This window comes from Neovison vison, chromosome 7, assembly GCF_020171115.1.
Source record: "Neovison vison isolate M4711 chromosome 7, ASM_NN_V1, whole genome shotgun sequence".
NCBI lineage: Eukaryota > Metazoa > Chordata > Mammalia > Carnivora > Mustelidae > Neogale > Neogale vison.
Window position 1 is genome coordinate 38,188,975 of NC_058097.1, and position 22,727 is coordinate 38,211,701.

At 42.9% G+C, this 22,727-nt stretch overlaps 1 protein-coding gene and 1 pseudogene across 2 annotated transcripts in view; one reads left to right on the forward strand and one right to left on the reverse strand.

The window, feature by feature from the left end:
- The window catches only part of ZNF536 (zinc finger protein 536), a 422,886-nt gene that overhangs the window by 147,284 nt on the left and 252,875 nt on the right, over window positions 1-22,727 (forward strand). The gene's annotated exons all lie outside the window — the stretch shown is intronic.
- LOC122914688 lies at window positions 13,361-13,492 on the reverse strand (annotated as a pseudogene).

Here is a 22,727-nt window from a genome sequence, read left to right on the forward strand (position 1 = left end):
GGAACTTCGTCACTAGGCCCAGGTTCCTGCTACTACCACGTTCACAGTGTATTAGGGAGGAAACTGTGAGCACAGCTTTCATGGTAAATACACAGGTGGGACGTGAGGAGCACAAGCAATAGTATCAAGGAGGAGGGTTCATGTCTTTCATTCATTCATTCATTCATTCAAATGCTCTTTCAGTAATTCATTATCCCCAAGGCTTTTATTGGAGACTTAACTATCCACAGGGGATATGATGATGAGCAAAAAGAGTCCACTCCTATCTCTGTGGGCCTTTAGTCTGGAGGAAGGAACAGATATTCATTAGAAAATCACATGAACAAATACAAATCACAACTCTGACAAGTGCCTTAGGGAGAGGTACCCAGAGCTCTCAGAACCTCTGGCAAAAGTGTAATCTCAGCATTCTTGGGTGGGGGTTGGATAGGCGCAGCATAGGGAAGAACACAGCAAGTGCAAAGGCCCTGCGGCAGAGGAGCCTCGGTGAATCTGAGGACTGGAAGGTGGGCGGTGGGGCTGGGAGCAGAGAGGAAGGGGAAGTTGTGAGCTGGGTGGGAGAGAGAGGTGTGGTCAGACCACAGAGGCCTTGTGGGTGTGTTAGGGGCTTCAGCCTCTATCTGAAAAGCAATTGGTGGCTGTTACACAGTGGCAAGAATAGATTAAGGGCTCATGTGGGAGGATGGATGCAGGGAAACCAGGAGAAGAATGTGTGGTGGTGGTTTTAATGGGGTGATGGTAAAAGAGATGGAGAGAAAGCAGATAGAAACCCTATGTGGGGAGAAAAGCTTTTGGTTCCGAGGGAGAGTCCGAGGAGGAGCCTGCTGGGAGAGCTGGCCGGGGTAGGAGAGCCAGGCCGGGGAAGTACATGTGTAGATGGGAACACGACAGATAGCTTAGCTCAGCCGGCGGCCCCCGGTGACCCTGGCTGGAAGTCAGACACGGAGCAAGGAACTTCTAGACACCAGACCCCCTCAGTTATGGATCTCTTTGGTGGCCCAGACCTTCCCTTAAAGGACTTCAATTTCCTCCTTTGTGTATTAGAAGATTATTTCTATTTTCTGAAGCTGGTCCAACAGGTGTGCCCACCTATCGCCTACTTCTCCATTATGAACCTGTACAAATTGGGTAATTGTGTGTGCAAATGGGTAGTTAGGTGTCTAACTACCAATAGGTGTGTGTGTGGGTGTGTAATTACTGGATTTGCATTTGTAAACCCTCATTTCCTTAAACAACCCTCTCCCCACCCCTACTTCTCTGCCACCTCCCTGTCCCCCAGCGCACATGTTCCCAGGTGTATGGCGTGGCCTGGTGTACCCCTCCGGTGTGCTCCAGGGCGGCAGAGGAAACCTCCCCAGGGACCCTCCTCTGTGCCCCCTTACCCCTGTGCGCCCCCACCTCCTCCCCACAAATAGAGAGGAAAACGGCATCATCTCCCCTTCTTCTGTATCGGGGGGTGATTGTTTGCTCTGCTTGTAAACAGTACAGTCTGCAAGGTTCTTCTGGACCTCCCCAAGTGAGATTCACCACCTGTGAACGACCTGGGCTTGCGCACGGTGGTGCTGGAGAGACCGTGACTTGGGGAAAGGCACTGGCTTTGGTATCGAACCCATCTGGGGCTTAACTCAGCTGCTCACAGGCCCCGCTACCCCTGCGGATAAAGGTAAAGCACATAAAGGGCTTAGTGCCTGCTTGCAAAGTTGGTCGACATGTGTTGCTGCATCATCGAACCAAGGGCAGGGCTCATCCTAGGTCCTTCTGCAGTGTAGGGAAGGGACAAACCTTAGGCCAACCTTAATTGCTGCCAATTTTCATGTCATCGGTGGTATAATATGAATAAAAATGATTTTTTTTTTTAAAAAGCTAACATGGGACAGGTACTTTATGACCCCACAATCATGTAGTCTACAAAGCCAACAAATTGTCACTTTGGGAAACCATAAAGGGAATATCAAGTAACTGAGACATAAAAGTGGCAATTTTTTCCTCAGTTTGCAACCTTCTACAGTAAAATACCTGAGATGCACATTTGGTTTGGGATGGGGCAGGTTGTGGTTTAAGGCTGAGACCCAATCCTGCCCGTGGATGCAGACCATTGACCCTGACCTGCCACAGTTGCTGGTCACGATTTGTCCTGTGGGGGCGCCTGAGGGGTCTTCAGCTGGGTCATGATCTCAGGGTCCTGGGATTGAGCCCTGTGTTGAGGGCTCCCTGTTTCTCCCTCTCCCTCTGCCCCTCCCCAAACTAGAACGCTCTCTGTCTCCTTCAAATAAATAAATAAAATCTTAAAAAAAGTAAAAATAGAAAAGTATTTGCCCTGTGGGAAGATGGCCCAGGGTCACCCAGACCTTTGGTTGATCTGCCTGAGGAGATCCGCTCCTTCCCAGGACCCTCTGCCAGGATGATCCCCGTGTCCCCCTCAGTGCCGCTGGCCATCAGGATTTAGCACCATGTTCTTTCTTGATGTCAGACTTCGTCTTTGCCATGATGAAATGCCTCAGCCTTTTGTGGAGTCTCAGACACAGGAAAGGATCCTCTTTTCCTTTTCTGTGGAAGAGGGGTTTCTTATTCTTTTAATGCAAGTTAAGTCATGTTTGGAGGGTAAGACTTACAATAATCACTTAGATCACTTACATTTTTGTTTTCAGGGTTTTTTTTTTTTTTTTTAAATAGAATTAGTTTTTTTAGAGAGATTCTAGGTTCACAGAAAAACGGAGCAGAAGGTAAAGAGATTTCCCATCGACACCCCTGTCCCCTCCATACGGACAGCCTCCCCCACTTTGGAACGCCTGCAGCACAGAGTGCATTTGGTACAACGGATGAACTCACACGGACATGTCACTATCACCTGAAGTCCATCGCCACATTAAGGTTCACTCTTGGTGTCGCCTATGGGTTTGGACAAACGTGTGATGACACATAACCACCATTGTAGAGTCTGTATACCGTGTACATTATGAACTATGGTACGATAATTTAAAATGCTTCTCTGCTCTATTTCATTATGTTTTTAAATATTAACTTCTCATCAAACAAAACATGCCAGTTACAAAAACAAACAAACAAACAAACAATCAAACAAAAAACCCCCGCCATCCTTTTATTCAGTCGGAGAGAAGCTGGGTAATTCCCCCCATTCCCTTGCCCAATAGGATGATTCTGTCTGTAGGGGGGTATTTGGACTGGTGGATTTCTTCCAAATAAGTGATCACATGCCCTGTGTTCCAGGGTCTGTAAAATAAGCAGTTGGAAAGGAAATGTCCAATTTGACTTACATTTTCTGGATCAATTTGAAGTTCTAGAAATTTGTGGTTTACTTTTTTTTTTTTTTTTTTGGCAGTTTCTTCAGATTGGGCTCCCCCATCCATTTTTTGTTTACACACTCAGTGTAGATTGCCAATAGTCCCAGAGCAGCACTTTCCAGGAGGAGAATCTGCAAGTGGTTCTAAGGGAGAGGGGAGCTTTTCTCGGGAAGAGTCCTGTCTCCTTTTTGTGATGTGTGGGCAGTCTTTCCAGGGCTTCCTAACCCTCCTGTCCCATGAAGACCTTGACCTTGCTGCACACCTGCTTCTCTCTCCCCCACTTCTTGCCAGAGCCCAGAGTCCCTGGTTGGCTTTCTCAGGGCCCTAAGGTCGAAAACCTGTTGGAACATGTGACTTGAGGGCTTGGATTACAGAGACCGAAAGGACACCATGGTTTGTGACTCAGGGGTAAAAGAGAGGGTCCCTGTCCCCGAGTTTGCCTCCTAAATCTCAAGGCTCACAAACACATCATGCACACAGTGTCCAAATCCACACTTTGCACCATAAATGGAGCGTTTAACTGCAAAGAAGCCTTGCTGGCTTGGGGCTCTCCAGCTAGCCTCTTCTCTTGTCTATTTTTCCAAACAAAACAACACATGGTAAAACTGCATAGGACTAAACACACACACACACACACACACTTATAAACCTGGTGAAATGTGAACAAAGCTGATGGATTCTGTCAATGTCAGTTGCTGCTCAATAATGTACTGTGGTTATATACAGTGTTACCATTGACAGGTGAAGAGTATCCCTCAACATTGGATACGTGCCTGTGAATCTACAACTGTCTCAAAACAAAAAGTTTAAAAGAAAAAGCCGCTTTCAGTTCTTTGTTTTATGTTGTCATTTCCATCCTGCCCTTGAGCGTTTGGGTTCCGTGTATTCTTCACGGATCTGTCTCATTTATTTAAATGGTAATTTGGCTTCAATGTTAGGAGCCGAACTCAACAGTGAGACCTCTTGGTGATTATCAGGTATGAGCATGTGGAGAAGGGGATCTGGGAAGACCCTCGTTCTTACAAGAGGGTAATCTGTGCTTTGAAATACGTGGATGCGAGGGAGAAGAATCCTCCAGTGGAGAGAGGAGAGTATTGGCTCTCAACATGGAGTTAAGAGCTTACGAAAGAGACCAGGTCTAGGATATTAGAAAGCACAACACAGAAAATAGCGCGTGATTTCCACATTTCATTTCTTCCTTCTCTTTCTTACTCTTAAAATTTTGAACTAATTACAGATTAACAGGAAGTTGCAAAGACAGTACCGGGAGGACCCACGGACCCGTGACCTAGTTTCCTTCCCCTTCCTTATATCCTATGTACTGTCAAATACTGTTGCCCTTTGAACAATGTGGGTGTGAACTGCACAGGGCCACGGATCTGCAGATTCTGGGGGGCTAACTACAGTGCTGCCAATGTATTATTTTTTTATTCTATGGTTTTCTTAACATTTTCTTTTCTCTAGCTCACTTTATTATAAGAATACAGCATATACTACATATAATATGCAAAATACGTGTTAATTGACTTGATATGGCTTTCAATCCATAGTAGGTGATCTGTAGTTAAGTTTTCGGTGAATCAGAAATCATCTACAGTTTTCAACTGCGTGAGGAGTGGGGTCGCGCCTTTAACCCCCGCCTTGTTCCAGGGTCAAGTGTAATAGCAAAACCAGGAAATTGACGTTGCTATGGCGTGCGCATAGTTCCGTGTTATCTGATCACATCTGTGGATTCCCTAAGTACCACCGCAGTTGAGATACAGAACTCTTCTCTCAACCACAAAGACGTCCCTCACGCTGCCCCTCTTTGCTTTTACTCCCTCCCGGCCCCATTATTCTAGCCCCTGGCGATCACGAATCTATACTCTCATCCTTATGACTTCGTCAATTTGAAAATGTGAGATAAATGGAATCATGCGTTATATGACCTTCTGGCCTTGGCTTTTTCACTCAGCATACCGCCCTTGAGATCCATCCACACGACAGCATGTCCCCACATGCTGTGTCACCCTCCTGGCCCCCTGCGTGGATGGACCACAGTTTGCTTGACGTTCTCCTCTCGTGAAGCACTGGGGTTCTTGCCAACTTTCAGCCATCACAGATCACAGGGAAGTGTACAAGTTGTTGCGTGAAACTAGGTTTTCGCTTCTGTAAGATAAATGCTCAGAAGTGCGGTTCCTGGGTGGTATGGTGTCTGTTTTGCTTTGTAAGAAACTACCAAGGTTTGTAAGAAGCTACCAAGCTTCAAGAGTGTCTGTATCCATTTTCTATCAGGCTCAGCAATGTAGGAGAGGACCGATTTCTTTGGATCCTGGTCAGCACTGGGTATTCTCACTATTTCTGATTTTTAATTGGCCTGGTAGGTGGATCATGGTGGACCACTGTGGTTTTAATTTGTTTTTCCCCAATTGCTAGTGAGTATCTCTTTCACTTTTTTGAACATCTTTCCATGCGTTTATGTGAACATCCTTTATATCATTTTGGTGAAATATTTGATCATGTCTTTGGCCCGTTTTTTAAATGATGTTTTTGTCTTTTTACTGTTAGGTTTGAGAGTTCTTTGTATATATTAGATTTAGTCCTATGTCAGGCACGTTGTTTGCAAATATTTTCTCCTGGTCTGTGGCTTGTCTTTTCATCTTCCGAAAGGGTCTTCTGCAGAGCAAAATTTTTTATTTTGATGAGATCCAGTTCATTAATTTTACCTTCTATGGGTGGTGTTTTGGGTGCCTATCTGAGAGCTATTTGCTGGCATCCTGATGACTTTTCTCCTGTGTTATCTTCAAAAAGTTTTATAGTCTTATGTTTTACCTTGAAATCTGCGATGCATTTCAAGTTAATTTTTCTGTAGGATGTGCGGTTTAGGTAGAGGCACTTCTTTTTCACTCGGCCCCTTTGTCGAAAAAACTATCCTTCCTTCATTAAATTACTTGTACATCTTTGTAAAAAATGCAAAATGTAGGAGCTGCTTGTGGTTTGTGTATTCTCTTCCACTGACATATGCTTCTTGATCTTTGAGAGTAAGAAAAAGGGACTAGGGTCCTGGTTGGGGCAATAGTGGGCGTGGCCACGGGAGTGGGCGTGGCATGGGTGGGCAAGGCCCCAGGAGTGGGCGTAGCGCCCTCTCTAGGGTTTGTTCCACAAAGGAGCACCAGTAAGGGATTTCCCAGCCAGTTTCTCCCCTGCGCACCCCAGACACTGCTGTTTTTGCCCTCCCTTCCCTTCCTTTTCTTGCTTACGCATGTTCTCAGATTAAAGTGGGATTTTCTAAAACAGATTTTTCTATCATGGGGTAAAAACCGTAAGTAAACAGAATTATCATAACAATTTAAATAGTAATAAAATATGTTTTTCTGTTTCTATTCAAAGAAGGGAAAGGTAACTAGAGGAGATGAAAGGAAGATCTGGATTTGTGGGTGGTAGGTGTGTGGGGTTTTTTCTTTTCTTCTTCAATAATAGGTACAGAGTTTTCGGAAGGGACTTCAAGGCAAAAGGAAAAAAATAGCATATACTGTTATGGGGTTATTTTTATCTTTCATTTTTATGACAACTTATTTGTACTTAAGAGAATCTTTCCAAAGAGTTAGAAGCATCATTAAATAAAGACTGTGAAATGTGCAATATGGCTTATTTATTTAAATGTTAATTGGTCCAACGAACACTTCTAATTAGCTCTATATTTGCTTAGCAAAAAGTTTTACAAATTCCAATTGTGAAAAGCAGCTATTTTGAGCTGGTAAGCATGTTGCAGCCTCAGCTATGATTTTTCTATAGTTCTCAGCCCTTGAAGGCACAATTTAATTTTTCATGTATGCATACTAGCAACGGTAAACACTTGCGAGTGTAAAGAACCTTCTTTAATTAGCCGCACAACAATTAAAGGATTCACAAACTAAATTGAACCCTGTCTCGGTGCTTACTAGCTGAATTCCACCACCTGTCACAACAGCGCTTTGTTCAATCTGTTATGCAAAATCATTATAGCAATATAGCGGAGGGGGAAAAAAAGAGAAAACAGCAATTATTTCTTACTTTTCTCTTGAATGGGTTATTTTGGGTTATACTGATGTCAGGTTCATTGAAGCTAACCTTTTGAAATCTGTAACAGCATAATACTTCTAAGGCAGTCTCACGATGGCTAGAAGAGTATTTCGTTTTACCCTTTCGGGAGGAAGCCGTGCTCATCCTTAAAGTGTGTGAGGTCTCTGATCATTTGGAACAACCTGTTCTCACTGTCCCAGGCATCTCTTATTCCCCCTTCTCACATGGAACCCTTGGCAGGCTCCTGTGTTACAAAAAAACACACAAACCATCAGGGATGTTCAAGATGCAGTTCTCAAACTGCCTTTCCTCAAAGCATACCAGGTTTTATTATCTCACTGGTTCTCCTCACTATTAAAAGATATGTGTGCGTGCATGTGTGTGTGTGCGCGCACATGCGTGTGCTTTTTAATTTTTGAACATTAAAAAAATCCCTTTAAAAAAAAAAAGGTTTAACAATTTGATTTAAACTGACCTGCACTCCCGCAGATTGGGTTGGAGGGGAGGGCTCACCCCTTTGCTGTTTGCACAGACAAAGGCTTTATTGTAAGGCCCAAACCCCAGGCCTGACACGGCAGACTTCTCCTTGTAGTCGAGGAATAAATGTTTACATTCGGTGTTGCCATCCTCCGGCCTCTGGCAAGAATGCCGACAGCTCCGTGCGCGTTCACGGGCAGAAAGGAGGGGAAGGGGTCCTTGGCGGGCGGGAGCCCACCTCCACTGTCAAGCTGCACTACGAGATGCTCGTTGGCCGTTGCTTAAAACGGCATCAAGAACATATTGTTAGTCCCAGCCTCTGAAGCATATGTGATCTGGGCATTTCAGACGTTGGAGTGATTATAGACAAACAGCCGGGCTCATTCAGGGGGCCCGCGTTTTCCGGCATCACTATATTTTTTAGAAGTCTCCTCTTGACGTCATTTCATGAAAATGTGCAGCGAAGACAAGGGAGCCCTTTGAAAACCCAGACTCTTTCCCAAAAAATGCCGCAAGAAGGAAAGTGAGAGCCAAAGGTCAAAGGCTGAGCAAGAATGTGTTTCTCTATTTTTCCTGTTTCTCAAGCAGAGAGGAAACGCTTAGGGTTACGACATTTGGGTCATCGAGACCCTCTTCAGCCAGGTCCGGGAGGGAGGCGTGCTTCCCTCTGCTTGCAGCTGAGGACTCGGCTCTTGGGCTGGTCCCAGGTCGGCACGTGTAACTTCAAGGGAGCTGTCATCCACTCCCTTGAAGTCTGGGAAATGCCTGCCTCACTAGAACTTGCAGCCCTGGAGGGGAGACTCCTCGCTCTCTCCCCCAGCCCGGGCTGCTGCTGAGCTGGCGGCCCTTCTCCTGGTTGTGGGTCCAGCTGCTCTCTGATTGTGCCTGGCTCCTGCTGCTCTCCTGCCGGCAAGGGGCGGCGCCAGGCCTGTGATGGGAGCCTGCTGGTGCCTCCGGGGACAGGATGGTCACCTAGTAGGCTCTCAGCGAACATCTGCTGCTCAGCGTCCATGGAATCTCCACTTGGCTGCAGAATTCATGGGAATTTAAGGGTGAATTCAGGCAACTGAATCCATCGGCTTTTCCTTCCACTGTCCCAGGGTTCGACTGTCCTTCCTTCCTTCCTTCCTTCTTTCCTTCCTTCCTTCCTTCCTTCCTTCCTTCTTCCTTCCCTTTCTTTCTCTCTTTCTCTCTTCTTCATCTCAAATCTCCTTACCACAATGTACTGTTTATTCTTACCCGTGTTCCTCGCTGCCAGTCCTGCAAAGACAAATGGCGCAGAGAATGAATGGCCTTTGGGTCAGCGCTGCCTTGCTTACGCAGCTTACCATGCACACAAACCTGGGTCTGGGCCCTCAAGAAGCCGCCCTGCCCTCCAGGGACCTCCAGTCTGTTCAGGGGAGCCCAGTCTCTTCGAAGAAACCTGCAGACAAGCTCCTTGTGATGGGCTGGCAGAAGCCACCAGCTTCCTCTGTTCCAATGTCCCAGGAATTTCAGCTGTGTTCACTGAAGGCTACCGGAGGTAGATGCACGCACAGCACACAGAGAAAGTTCCAGCAATTCCGTTTATCAGTGGCTGACTTTGGGCGAGTGATTTAAGCTCTGCATACCTATTTCCTCAATTACGGGCTTGGTGATAGTAAAGCTGTTTTTATGGAATTGTTGTGGGAACCAGGTGAAGGCACTCAGCACAGGAGGAAGTGCACATGGAGGGTTGCTGGTCGCCCTTGCTACTGTCCCTCTTATTGTCATCCTCAGCACCACTCCCCAAAGTTAAAGGTTTTCTAGCATATGGATTCTGAAGGGTGAAGCACTGAAAGCAACTACAGGAATCCCTGTCCCAGCTCCTGACCTCAGGCTGGACAGGCTCGTGAGCTCACAGGTCAGTGCCTTCCAGAAAGATTCTTGAAGGACACGGAACCACTGAAACGGCTCCCGGGTCTTTGTCCTCTGGATACAGTCGTCTCGTCTGGGATTCAGATGTTCGGAACCAGCCTCATCAGAAGGTGCGTCCCACGTGTTCCTGCCCGGGCTTCCTGCCTGTTGGAAATCGGAGAATTCGAGGATACCCTCCATCCAAGAGGCAGCACTTCCAGCAGGTTCCTGGAGAATCTCTGTCCGAGTCAGGAGTTACTGCACATTGGCTGCAGGAGAAATGTGTGCGATGTGCCGGGCACACAAGAGGGCTACAAACACAGCTAGCAGAGGGATTTTAACTTCATGGGGGTGTCTAGGAAAGACAACAACTGATCAAATGTGGTGAATGCTGGGAGAGAAGCAGCCCAAGGAGGGAGAGGGGAGGGAGGAGAGTTTCACCTAGTTCTGGGATCTAGAAATGTCCAGGCAGCAGGTACCAGGGGCACTAGTCATCCCTGGGCTGCCGGGACCGGGATGGCCTCTGGCATGGGGTTTCCTCTGAAATCCACCCCCTTTTGCTCTGGGCCAGGAGACGTCAGAGCGATGGAGGAAGGCTCTGCTCTTTGCGGAGAGATCATTTGCAGGGCTCTAAAAACCTGAGATAGGAAATGCATATTTTTAGCTCTGAGCATTGAGGAAGCTTGGGTGATCTGGCAGAGGTTGGAGTCCATTTCATAGCTGTTCCCACCCTGAGACACCAGACGGCCAGCTTTTCTTTAAAGGACTGAACGATGTACCCGGCCCAGTGCACCCTAAGGACCGACACAATGACCCTTGGTAAATGTCCTTGCCGTGACCCCATGACCCCATGACTGCCTCCAGCGAATTTGGGTTCTGTCATGAATGTGCTCATTTAAAACAGGGACCTCATCTTGCTGTTTCCCCATAAGTCACTACCACGAGGAAGTTCCTCATGATGATAACCTTTGAAAAAGCATGCACCTCCCGAACAATCGAGAGAGATCTGCAAGCCAAGGGGAGGTTGATGAAGAAGAATAAGGGTCTTTGACAAGCCCTATGGCTCCATCACGTCAGACCTGCCTTGCCTGTAAGAGAAAGGATCTGGTGTTGGCCCAAGCTGTGGCTTCTCTTGCGACTGTCCCTTTGCTTGCTAGCCTAGCCTGCAGCAGGTGTCTGGATAGGAGAGAGCCAGCTGACATCTCCATCCGCTCCTTCCTGTCCTAACCTGTCCCGTGTGACCAGCAGATGGATTCTAGGGGGCCCTGGATGCCAAAGAACCTACAAGAGAGTGTTTTCTTTCTTCTCACTTCCACATACTTACATTTGACTAATTTGTCTGTCATTACAGACAGGCTTATTTTGAAAACTCAGAAAACAGAGAGGAGCAGCTAGAAGGAAAGAGACGTCCCTTAGTGATCACCAACGTTGGGTCTTTGCTGTGTATCCTTCCAGACGATTTTACGCGTTTGTTTTCCTTTGTTGTTGTTGTATATAAAGTGGGATTGTACTTCACATGCCATTTTATAATCAAGGGCTTAATTTAATGTATTCTTCTGTATCCTTTTTGATGAGTGCAAAACAATTGTAGAACTCTACTATGATTTTTTTATTCAGTTGAGTCCTGGGGGTGGCTATTTAGATGTGTGTGTGTGTGTGTGTGTGTGTGTGTTCGCTCCTCTCTCTCTCTTCTGATGTGGGGACAAGACTCGTTGTCTTTGGCTCATAGAAGGTGACCAGAGTTCTCTTTCTGGGAAGGAAAGTGACTGTCTTGGAATCAGTGGCATTGTTTACTCAGACCTAGTAGGCACCGGGAATGTCTGCCTTGGTTAAACTCCTTACCACCCCCGAAGACGTCTCAGGTACATGCATGGGTCGGAGGTGGGGACAGGACAAAGGTGTACTGTGTCCCTTCCCTTGTGCATGGGCCCTTGTCCCTGTGCACGTGAACCTGCGTGCACAGATATCTAGGGGAGTTCCACGGTTCTTCATCCAGATTTCCAGTGACCATCCAGACATCCAGAAGAGGGTGAAAATCTAGTATAATTGGCCTCTTCCGGCACTGCCCCAGCTTTTGGGAGGGTCCCCTATGGGCGTCACACATCCTCCTGTGTCATTTTTGACGAATGCATGGGATCCAGTTCAGAGTGCGCCCATGTGGCCATCCTCCTTGTTTCTGCTCCCTTCCGCCTTCATCCCATCACACCTTCGTCCTTTTCATCCATTCCCTCCAGTCCTTCCTCCGTAATCCTTTCCCAAGCGCTGGCCTAGGAAAAACTAAAAAGTCATCCATTCTAAGGCCATCAGAATCTTCTTGACCTCTGATGTGAGCTGGGAACTGGTCACCCATCTGCTGATTTCAGCAGCTGACAGGGATACAGGTGGGGGCAGTGGAAGGAAAAGGGGAAGGTCATCAGGTGGTCTCACTCCTGAGTTGCAGTCTGCTTTTTTTTTCTGTTATTCATTACTTATCAGTCCATCCGTCAGTCCGTCCGTCCATCCATCCATCCATCCATCCATCTGTCTGTGTATCCATCCCTGTCATCTAGAATGATGTCTACATCGTGTAGTTGTTCATTAAATACTCATTGAATGGATGCATGAATGAATGCATGAATAAAAAAAACAAGAGGTCTTGAGTTTGGAGAGTTTACTTCCTATCAACAGCCCACGGTAGGGCTCCCCGGGAGATATCCCCTGCTGGCATTCCTCGTAGACCTTATTCTGCTGAAATGGCATCTCAGGACCTCCTCATCGCTCAGAGCTCTCTTTCCTAATGGAGTTAACATCCGGCCTCACTTTCTCCATTGGGATCTCTGTCTCCCCATCCCATTTACCCCAGCCCATGGCCGCAGGCAAGGAAGAGGGCCATCTAGTTACACTTCTGTTAACGACACGTGGATGGACATCATTTTAGCGAAATCTTTGTACACGTTCTTAATTTCTTTTGGTTTAGTTGCTAGATGTGGCATTGCAGGTTAAAGGAAGGTGCACATTCACGAGTTTGTTGCCAAGTTGCCGCATCCTTCGGGCTTATCATGTCCCATTATTACCTCCCCAACACACACAAGTGATAACTGTGCCCCTTTCCTTATATTCTACCAATACTGAGTATTATTTAGCAAAGTGATAACAATTTGATATGGAAAGTGTCTCATTTTGCTTTTCATTTCTTGAGCTTAACAGAGATGTATATCTATATTTTATATGGTTTTCGATCTCTATCTTTTCTCTCTCTCTCTCTCTCTCTCTCTCTCTCTGTCTTGAATGGAATGTCTATAGTTCTTCTTTGGTGAGTTGCTAGTTTATGCCCTCTGTGCAGTGTCTTTTTGAGTATTTGAATTTTTCTTTTGAATTGTAGGGTCTCTTCATACATCAAGGATATTAACTCTTTGTCTTATACATATCTTGTAATTGTTTCTTCCAAGTTTTTCACTTGCCTTTTAATTTTGTACATGACTTTTTTAATGAGATAAAGGGATTTACGTGATCAAATCTTTTAATCTATTCCTTTGCTATCTTTGGTGTCATGTTTTGAAAATAATTTCTTACCCCATTATTGTATTAATATACTCCTAAATTCACCTTCTTACGTATTTATGGTCTTATTTTTAAGTATAAATATTTAATCCATCAAGCCTGTATTTTGATATATATTATCAGGGCAAATTTTTGTATACATACATTACACACATATATACATATTCATAATTTGCTATTATGAACGAGATTTTAAGTAGCAATAATCGTTCCTCGGATAAACCTCATTGGCTACAATACTGTCCCTGCGCAAAGCTTGTGAAAGAGATTTTAAAGTTGTACTTTCCAGCTGATACACAGAATACATAGGAGAACTATTTTTTATTTTTTATATAAATAAAACAAGTTTTGAAAGTCACATCAGAGAAATAGAGAATGAAGAGTCAAGGTTGTATTTATCCTCCCATGGCCACCCCAATGCTAATGCCTTCCGAAGAGGTAAGGATTTTCAGCACATTGGTGTATCTCTATCTATATATATGTAAATGCATAAGGATATAGGAGTGTGTGTGGTTTTGTTTTGGTTTCTTTTTTGTTTTTTGTTTGTTTTTCACAAATGCAGGGAAATCTTGTATGTGCTGATTTGCTAGTAGCCTTTGTACATTTAAAGAATATAGAAAACTCTTTAATTCTCTTACACCTCAACAAGATACTGTGACATGAATATAGCATAACTTATTTCAGTATTTCCCAGCTGATGAATGATTGTATCATGCCCACACTTCCTCTAGTTAGAAAAATGTTACAGTAAATATTCTGGAACACACCTGTGTATTTCTAGGATACAGATAACTATAAGTAGCATTGTTAGGTTGGAGGGTGTACACGTTTGAAATTGTCATGGCTATTGCTGAAATGTTTTTTCTCCTCATTGTGCTTATTTGATTTTTAACATTAATTTATTTTTTTAAAATTTTTATTATTGAAGTACGGTTGACATACAATGTTAGGTTAGTTTCAGGTGTAAACATAGCGATTTGACAATTCTGTACACTGTTCAGGGCTCACCACAATAACTGTAACCACCCAAAGAAAAAGAAAACAGTAATCTGAAAAGATATATGCACTTCCATGTTTATTGCAGTATTATGTACAATAGCCAAGATAGGGAAGATGGAGGTTTTGTGTTTTTGTTGTTGTTTTTTTTTTAAAACGCGGTACTAGTTTACATATCTATGTGAGAGTGGCCACTCTCTCACACCTTTGCCAGCAGTGTGGAAGTAAAGATATAGTTTTTAGCAATCCAAGACACTGAAAGTATTTTAATTTTATGTACATTTCCCTTAGCATTTTCACAAAGGTATACTTTCCATTTACATGACTTCCTCCTTAAATGTCCTCTTCATATTTTTGCACATTTTGCCCTATAATTTGTTTCATGCCCCCATGACATGAAGGAGGTCTTTATGTATTAATGTCCGCATTTTTTTTGTGGCAGGAAAAACTTTAAAAACTTTTCTATCTTTTGATTAATGGCATTGGACTCTTCTAAGGACTATGAGAAAAATCTCCTATCTTTTCATCAATAATCTGGTAGGGTGGTTTTTTGTTGTTGTTGTGGTGGTGGTTTAGATTTATTTATTCATTTGAGAGAAAGAGGGAGGAAGGGCAAGAGAGAGAGAATAGAGAGAAAGAGCAGGGGGAAGGGCAGAGGGAGAGAATCTTAAAACAGACTCCCTGCTGAGTGGGGCTCAATTCTATGACCCTTGAAGTCATGTCCTGAGCAGAAACCAGGAGTCAGACCTCAACTGACTGAGCCACCCAAGTAAGTGCCCCAATGGCTTCTTTTTTTTAAATTTTTAAAAATTTTTAGATTTTATTTATTTATTTGACACAGAGAGAGAGAGAGAGATCACAAGTAGGCAGAGAGGCAGGCAGAGAGAGAGAGGGGGAAGCTCGATCCCAGGACCCTGAGATCATGACCTGAGCCAAAGGCAGAGGCTTAACCCACTGAGCCACCCAGGCGACCCCCGCAAAGACCTCTTAATTTTAAAACATTTTTGTGTGAAAAAATTTGCGTGAAGTATTTTTCTAAATGATGACCTATTGTCCCAATACGTTTAATGGCACTTCTATTATTTCACTGTGTATTTGAATCATCTCTATTGAAACCATGTGTCTCTTTGGTGGTTCTCTCTGGCCCTTTGACTTATATGTCTACTTTTGTGCACTGCCCACTATTTCAGTCCTATTATTTGACTATATTTTGATTTGATAGTGTGTATGCTATCTTTTTATTCTCCTTTCGCAAAACTTATTTGACAACTATCACATTTTTTCAGATAAATTTTAGAGTTCCCTTGCTAAATTTGATCTCACTGGCAAGTTGACTTGGATTTATAGATTAATTTACAGAATCATCTGTCCATCTATGAGCACGGTATGTCTCTTCATTTTTTTCAGGTTTTATTTTATGCCCTTCTATACACTTTTTGTCTTTTATTTCATATTTATATTCATTATTCATAATATTTCTTATTATATTTACTTCTGGGTATTTAAAATTTCCTCTGATAATTTACAATTTTTTTAGTGTATAAGAAAATCATTTTGAGTATATTGATTTTTAATCTCTTACTGCACATTTATTAGTACCAACAGTTTTGCATTTTATTCTTGGAATTTTTTTATGCTGTTCATGGAAGTTTTGTCTGTTCCTTGCCAATAATTATATCTCATGTTTTCTTTTTCTTTTTTTAAAAATCACATTGTTTGCTTTGGCTAAACCTTCCAGGACAGAGTTCTTGTTGCTAGCTTTGACAGAAATGCTTTTGATATTTTGACATCAAACGTAATGTGTGATGAAGGCCATTTATATTTTTGTAAATTAGGAAAAAAATGCTGAGTTTTGTCATGTGCTTTTGGGATACTGTTGATTTAATATGGTTATTCTCTTGGAAGATACTACTATAGTGAATTTTGAGATTTCCTGTTGTTGAATGATTCTTGAGTTATTGGAGTAAACTCTGGTTGTTCTTTCGTGAATGGTTAATATACTGCAAGGATCATTTTACTAATAGCTTATTTCAGATATTTACATTGATGTTAATAAATAATAGTGTCCTATAGCTTCTGTAGGAAGCAGCTCTAGTAGTAGTAGTAATAGTAGTAGTAGTAGTAATTATTACTAGTAGTAGTATTACTATTAGGAGTAGTAGTAATAGTAATAGTGATATCTCTTGCTCCTCTCAACTCCCCCAGGTCCCCACCCTCTTCTTTTTCCTCCTGCTCTTTCTTTTCCTCTCCCTCTTCTTCCATCCCCTCCTTGCCCATCCCCCACACCCCCCCCCTTCCTCCATGTCACTGAGTGCCCGAGTAAGTCGGAGGTCTGCTCCTCCTGCTTCTCTTCCTCCTCCTCTCCCTCTGTTTTCCACTGTGCTGTTCCTACTACCAATATCCCAGTCCCAGAGAATCTGAGGGGTTTTCTGTGCTCTGGGACAGTTTATAAACACAGAGATAATCTATTCCTTTGAAGGTCTGGAAAACTATGAGCATAAAACTGACTGGGACGTTTTTTTAATGTAACTGTTTATTATCTTTTAAATTTCTGCTACAGTTACTATTTTATTTAACTTTTCATTGAGTCATATCTGATCCTTTTTTCTAGATAGTTATTCATTTTGATATAGATTTTTAAGTTAATAGTATGAAGTCATTCCATGTTCCATTCTGATTTTCAAGTCTCCTTTGTACCTGAAATTGTTTCCCCTTCTTCAATCCTAATATTGTTTGCATTTTCTCTATTCTTATCCATATTGCCTAATTTCTTTATTTATTCTTTTTTGGTCTTTTCAAAGAGCCAGCTTCTCTGTGTCCTTTTTTTTTTCTCCCTCAGAAGTTTAGAGGAGGAGGGTGTTCTATGTAATTAGTTTCTGCTGTTATTTATTTAATTTCTTTAGTTTTATTTATTTTAGAAAGGGAGAGAGAGCAGGAGTGAGGGGGAGGGGCAGAGGGAAAGGGAGAGAATCTTGAGCAGACTCCACATTGAGCTCAGAGACCAACAAAGAGCTCAATCCTAGGATCCTAAGATCATGACCTGACCCGAAATCAAGAGTCAGACACTTAACTGAGTGAACCACCCAGGTTCCCTTCCGCTATTATTTTTATTAATCCCTTCCTTCTACTTTCTTTAGGTTTGTTTTTATGTCTCTCCCCAGCTTCCTGAATTGGAGGCTTTGTTCATTTGTTTTCAGGCTTATTCACTTTCTAATCCTTGCATTTCGGGTTATAAAGTTTCTTTGGAGTACTATTTTGGCCCTTTCCTGGAAATTATGTCTTCTATCACTTTAATTTTAATTTGAACATGTGTGTAATATGACTTCTGTGTTTTGGAATTTATTTTTGTATGTGTGGCCTACAACAGGTGACATTTCTGAAATGTTGCATGGGTTTGTGGGAAGATTTCGAATTTTTGTGAAACATGGAGTTCTGTCACTGTATTCTTACTTTAAAATTAATTTTCAGAATCTCCTTTTCCTGTTATGATTTGAGGTAAGATGTAATAGTTTCCTGATGGATTTTTCAATTTTGCATTTTACATTATCTTGGGTTTTGCATTATTATTTTTTTTAAAAAGATTTTATTTATTTATTTGATAGAGATCACAAGTAGGCAGAGAGGCATGCAGGGAGAGAGAAGAGAAAGCAGGCTCCCCACTGAGCAAGGAGCCCAATGCAGGGCTCGATCCCAGGACCCTGGCTGGGATCATGACCCGAGCTGAAGGTAGAGGCTTTAACCCACTGAGCCACCCAGGCACCTGGGTTTTGCATTATTATATATCTTAAGCTTTGTTGTGACATTCACTGAAGCTCGTGACTTTGCTGATTTCTTGTAGGGTTTTTTTTTTTTTTTAGTAGATTGCAGCCTTTTTATGGATATAAAAATGCCTCTTACTTATTTAATATTTTTGCCTTAGGTTATATTTTTTCTGATGCTCATACCGTAATACCTACTTTTGTTTTGCTAACATTGTCTTTTCTATCTCTGTATCTTCAGCCTTCATGTGTAAACTGACTCTCACAAAAACAGTATAAAACCGGGGGATTGTGTACGTATCTTTAGCCTAATCAAACATCTGATATTCTCTCTCTTTTAGATGTGATTTTAGGCCATTAATGTTTATTAAGTTTACTGACATGTTTGGTTTTATTCCTGCTATTTTATGTTGTCTTGTTACCATGTTATATTGTTTTGTTTATTCTTTTCTCTCTTTTATTGTATGAATTAAGTTTTCTCTTTTTTTTTAATTTAGAAATTATATACCTGGGATCTAATCATATGGTGGTAGCCTTTCATTTCTAACATATACATTTAAATTTGTGTGTGTGCACATATGCGTGCTTGTGGTATGTGTGTGTATGAATGCACATAGACACTCAGGATCCATTTCCTCCCTTCAACAAAACAAGAATCTGAACATGTTTCACTTTTTATCTTATCTGTCATCTCACCCCAGTCCACCCCCTTTCCTCTTCCTTTTATGTTAAAATGATCTGTGATTTTAATTCCAGACTTTTTTCTTAACATTATGCACTATGCATTATTTAGATTTAAATATAAATTTTAACTGACGTTTTGTTCACCCCTATTTTAAAATCTTGTTTCCTCTCTTATATTAAATCTTTCAGGGAGAGAGTCTGACGCCTTTCATGTCTGAAAATATGTGGTTTTTAAGAAGTCATGCACTTTGCCTGGGTGACTCAGTTGGTTAAACGTCTGGCTTTTGATTTTGGCTCAGGTCACGATCTCAGGGTCATGAGATAACGCTCCCACATGGGCTGTCTGAGCTCAGTAGGAAGCCTCCTGGAGATTCTCTCCCTCTGCCCTTCCCCCCACTTCCACACTTCCCCACTCTCTCCCACTTGCACTCTCTCAAATAAATAAATTGTAAATAAATAAATAAATAAACAAAACCTTGCACTTGATGCTATGTATGGAAGTCTAGGTTCAAAATAACTTCTCTCAGCCCTGTGACAATATATTCCTTAATTGTTTTGAAGCATCCAATGTTGATGAGAAGCCCTACAAAAAACCCATTCTGACTCCTTTGTGGGCAAGCTATTTCTTTTTTTCTTCTCTTTTCGTTTCTTTCTTCTTTCTCTTTCTTTTTAACATTTTTCTTCTTCTTCTTCTTCTTTTTCTTCTTCCCTTCCTCCTCCTCCTCCTTCTTCTCTGATTGCTCTATCGCCATGTAGTCATTTCCCTCTTAAGGGGACAATATTCTCTTTATTCTTTCTAAAGATACTAGTTAGAATTTTTAATTAAATTGTCCCGTTTCTTTCTTTCTTTTTTTTTTTTAAAGATTTTATTTATTTATTTGACAGAGAGAAATCACAAGTAGATGGAGAGGCAGGCAGAGAGAGAGAGAGGGAAGCAGGCTCCCTGCTGAGCAGAGAGCCCGATGCGGCACTCGATCCCAGGACCCTGAGATCATGACCTGAGCCGAAGGCAGCAGCTTAACCCACTGAGCCACCCAGGCGCCCAATTGTCCCGTTTCTAAATTACTTTTGTTTCTTTTGGTTTCATCTTGGTTATTCTTTTTTATGTGTGTTATTAACTTCCCTCACATTTTTAATGAGGGTTTTCGGTCATGAGTGAGGACAGCTGACTGGTCTTCCTCCTTGCCTCTGTAGCTGTGTTACACCATGGGCTTCCGCCATGTTTGTGACTCCTCACTGAGTGGTGCTCTAGGACAGTCAGACTCTGATTTTCAGTGTGCGTGATGGGTGAGGCAGGCAGGAGGGTAGGCAGGCTGGACTCACCTGCCCGCCCCCATCTCCACCACAAGGGCAAGAGAACAAGAGAGCAGGCCTTCCCGCTGGCAGTGGGAGACTGGAGTCCCTGCCTCTTTACCAAGGCTGCCCTTCCATTTTGTTCTCCACTCTCTCAGAAAGTACTTTCAGCTCTTCTCTGCTTCATTTCAGTGCCCCATTCCCATTCTAGGACACTGTTCAGGTCAAGAGTTTCATGCCCTTACAGGATTGTATTTGGGGCCTGGCTTTGGGGATGAGGTTCTCTTCTGCCACCATGTTTTTATTCTGAGTCGAGTTTCTGTGGATCATCTCATTTCTTCCAAGTTGTTTCTCTGGAGTATATTCGAAGTTGTGTTTTTGGTCTACTCCTGTTTATCTGATCCAGTCTATTTTCCATCTTCTGAGAATACCTCAAAATTTCTGGCATGCTGGTAGCCCACTTCTTGTTTTTTAATGCCATTAGGGAATTATTTTGCAGGGGAAAAAAAAAAAAAAGCTTTTGTGTCATTTTCCGGGTGTTGGGTGGCAGAGAAGGAGAGTAGACATGGCCTTGTTTGCTGCCCGGATACAATCAATTCACTGCTGATTTTTTTTTTTTTAAGATATTTATTTATTTATTTATTTGAAAGAGAGAGATCACAAGCAGGCAGAGAGGCAAGCGTGGGGGGCGGGGAGGCAGGCTCCCCGATGAGCAGAGAGCCCAATGCGGGGCTCGATCCCAGGACCCCGGGATCATGACCTGAGCTGAAGGCAGAGACTTAACCCACTGAGCCACCCAGGTGCCCCCAATTCACTGCTGATTTTATTTGAACTTTGATGCTCCAGGTTTTAAGAGTCAGTGGGATTTATTCTGATGATCAAATACATCATAAGAAAGTAATGGTAGTATTTTCTTATTTCCAGTATTTGTGGTTCTTATTTGATTTTCTTCGGTCATTGCATTGGCTAGAACTTCTGTACCAATATTTCGAATTGTAGTGACAGCGTCTTGACACCTTTATTTTGTTTTTAATTGTTTTAATAGGGAAAACATCCCTAGTATTTTACCACCAGCCATTTTTTATTAAGCCTTTTATTTTAATAAAAAATAAATATTTTTTAATAAAAAATAGAAATAAAAATAATAATAATTATTATTTTTTAAAGTTCTTATTTATTTATTTGACAGAGATCACAAGTAGGCAGAGAGACAGGCAGAGAAGGGGGGGGGGAAGCAGGCTCCCTGCTCAGCAGAGAGCCTGATGCAGGGCTCAATCCCAGGATCCTGGGATCATGACCTGAGCAGGTCATGAAGGCAGAGGCTTAACCCACTGAGCCACCCAGGCGCCCCCCAAAAAATAAAAATTATTTTAAGTATAGTTAACATCCAGTGTCCTGGGGCGCGTGGGTGGCTCAGTGGATTAAGCCGCTGCCTTCGGCTCAGGTCATGATCTCAGGGTCCTGGGATCGAGTCCCGCATCGGGCTCTCTGCTCAGCAGGGAGCCTGCTTCCCTCTCTCTCTCTCTACCTGCCTCTCTGCCTACTTGTGATCTCTATCTGTCAAATAAATAAATAACATCTTTAAAAAAAAAATCCAGTGTCCTATTTGTTCTAGATGTACAATGCAGTGATTCAACAACCCTATACATGACTCAGAGCTCATCAAGACCATCCCCTTCACCTGTATCTTCCATCCTCTCCCCTCCCCTCTGGTGACCACCAGTTTGTTCTCTATAGTTAAGTGTCTGTTTCTTGGTTTGTCTCTGTGTTTTCATTTTGGGTTGTTCTGAAATAGAAATTTTGATGATCTTGTTCTTACATCACTAGGTATTTTTTTAAAAATCAGCAATGAACATTCAATTTTGTTAAAGCCTGTTTTTTTTTTTTTTTAAACAATCTGTCAAAATGATCTCATGGATTTGGTTCTCTGGCCTAAGGGTGACTAATTGCCATACCTTCACACATCCATGAAGCACTCCTGTAGCAAGGGCACCATTCCCAGTCTACTCACCACGTAGCGCCTTCTCTCCCTCTGGAGACGGCGGCCTTAGCCAGGTGACGCTCCTTCATTATTCTCCCGGAGCTGGGAGTAGAGTGTAGATGAGAAGAAATTAACTTAATGGCCTTTACTCCATTGACTCTAAACGGTAGGCGCTCCGTAAATGATTGTTGAACTTAAGGGAACTATTTATTTAGTCTTGCAGGGTTTGTTGTAAAAATCTAAATATCCCAGGAGAGAAGCTACCTTGGGTTTGTGTCCATTTCCTCATGAGAAAACACCTGGATTTGTCCAGGTCCATGATACTTTGGAACATCTACTGTAGCCTAGGCACGGAGCCAAGGGCATTGGCAAAGACAAGACATGGGCGGCTCCTCTGAAGCTGTCAGGCGGGCTCGGGTGGGAGTGGCTTTCAGGGACAGCGGACCAACTCGGTAGGTCCTGACTCCTTCATTCAGTCATCCCTGAAGTGCCGCTTGCTGGGAATCACATTTTAATGAACATTACTCCATTAAAACATTTCATCATTCTCAAGCTCATTATTTTAGAATCTTATTTATTTCATCCCAATCCAAACTTTTTGGTTACCTAATTAAAAAAATTATTTCTTTATTTGGGGAAGAGAGGGGCAGAGGGAAAGAATCTGAAGCAGACTCCATGTAGAACGTGGAGCCCAAGGCGGGGCTTGATCCCACCACCCTGAGATCATGACCTGAGCCGAAATTAAGAGTCAGACACAACTGACTGAGCTACCCAGGTGCC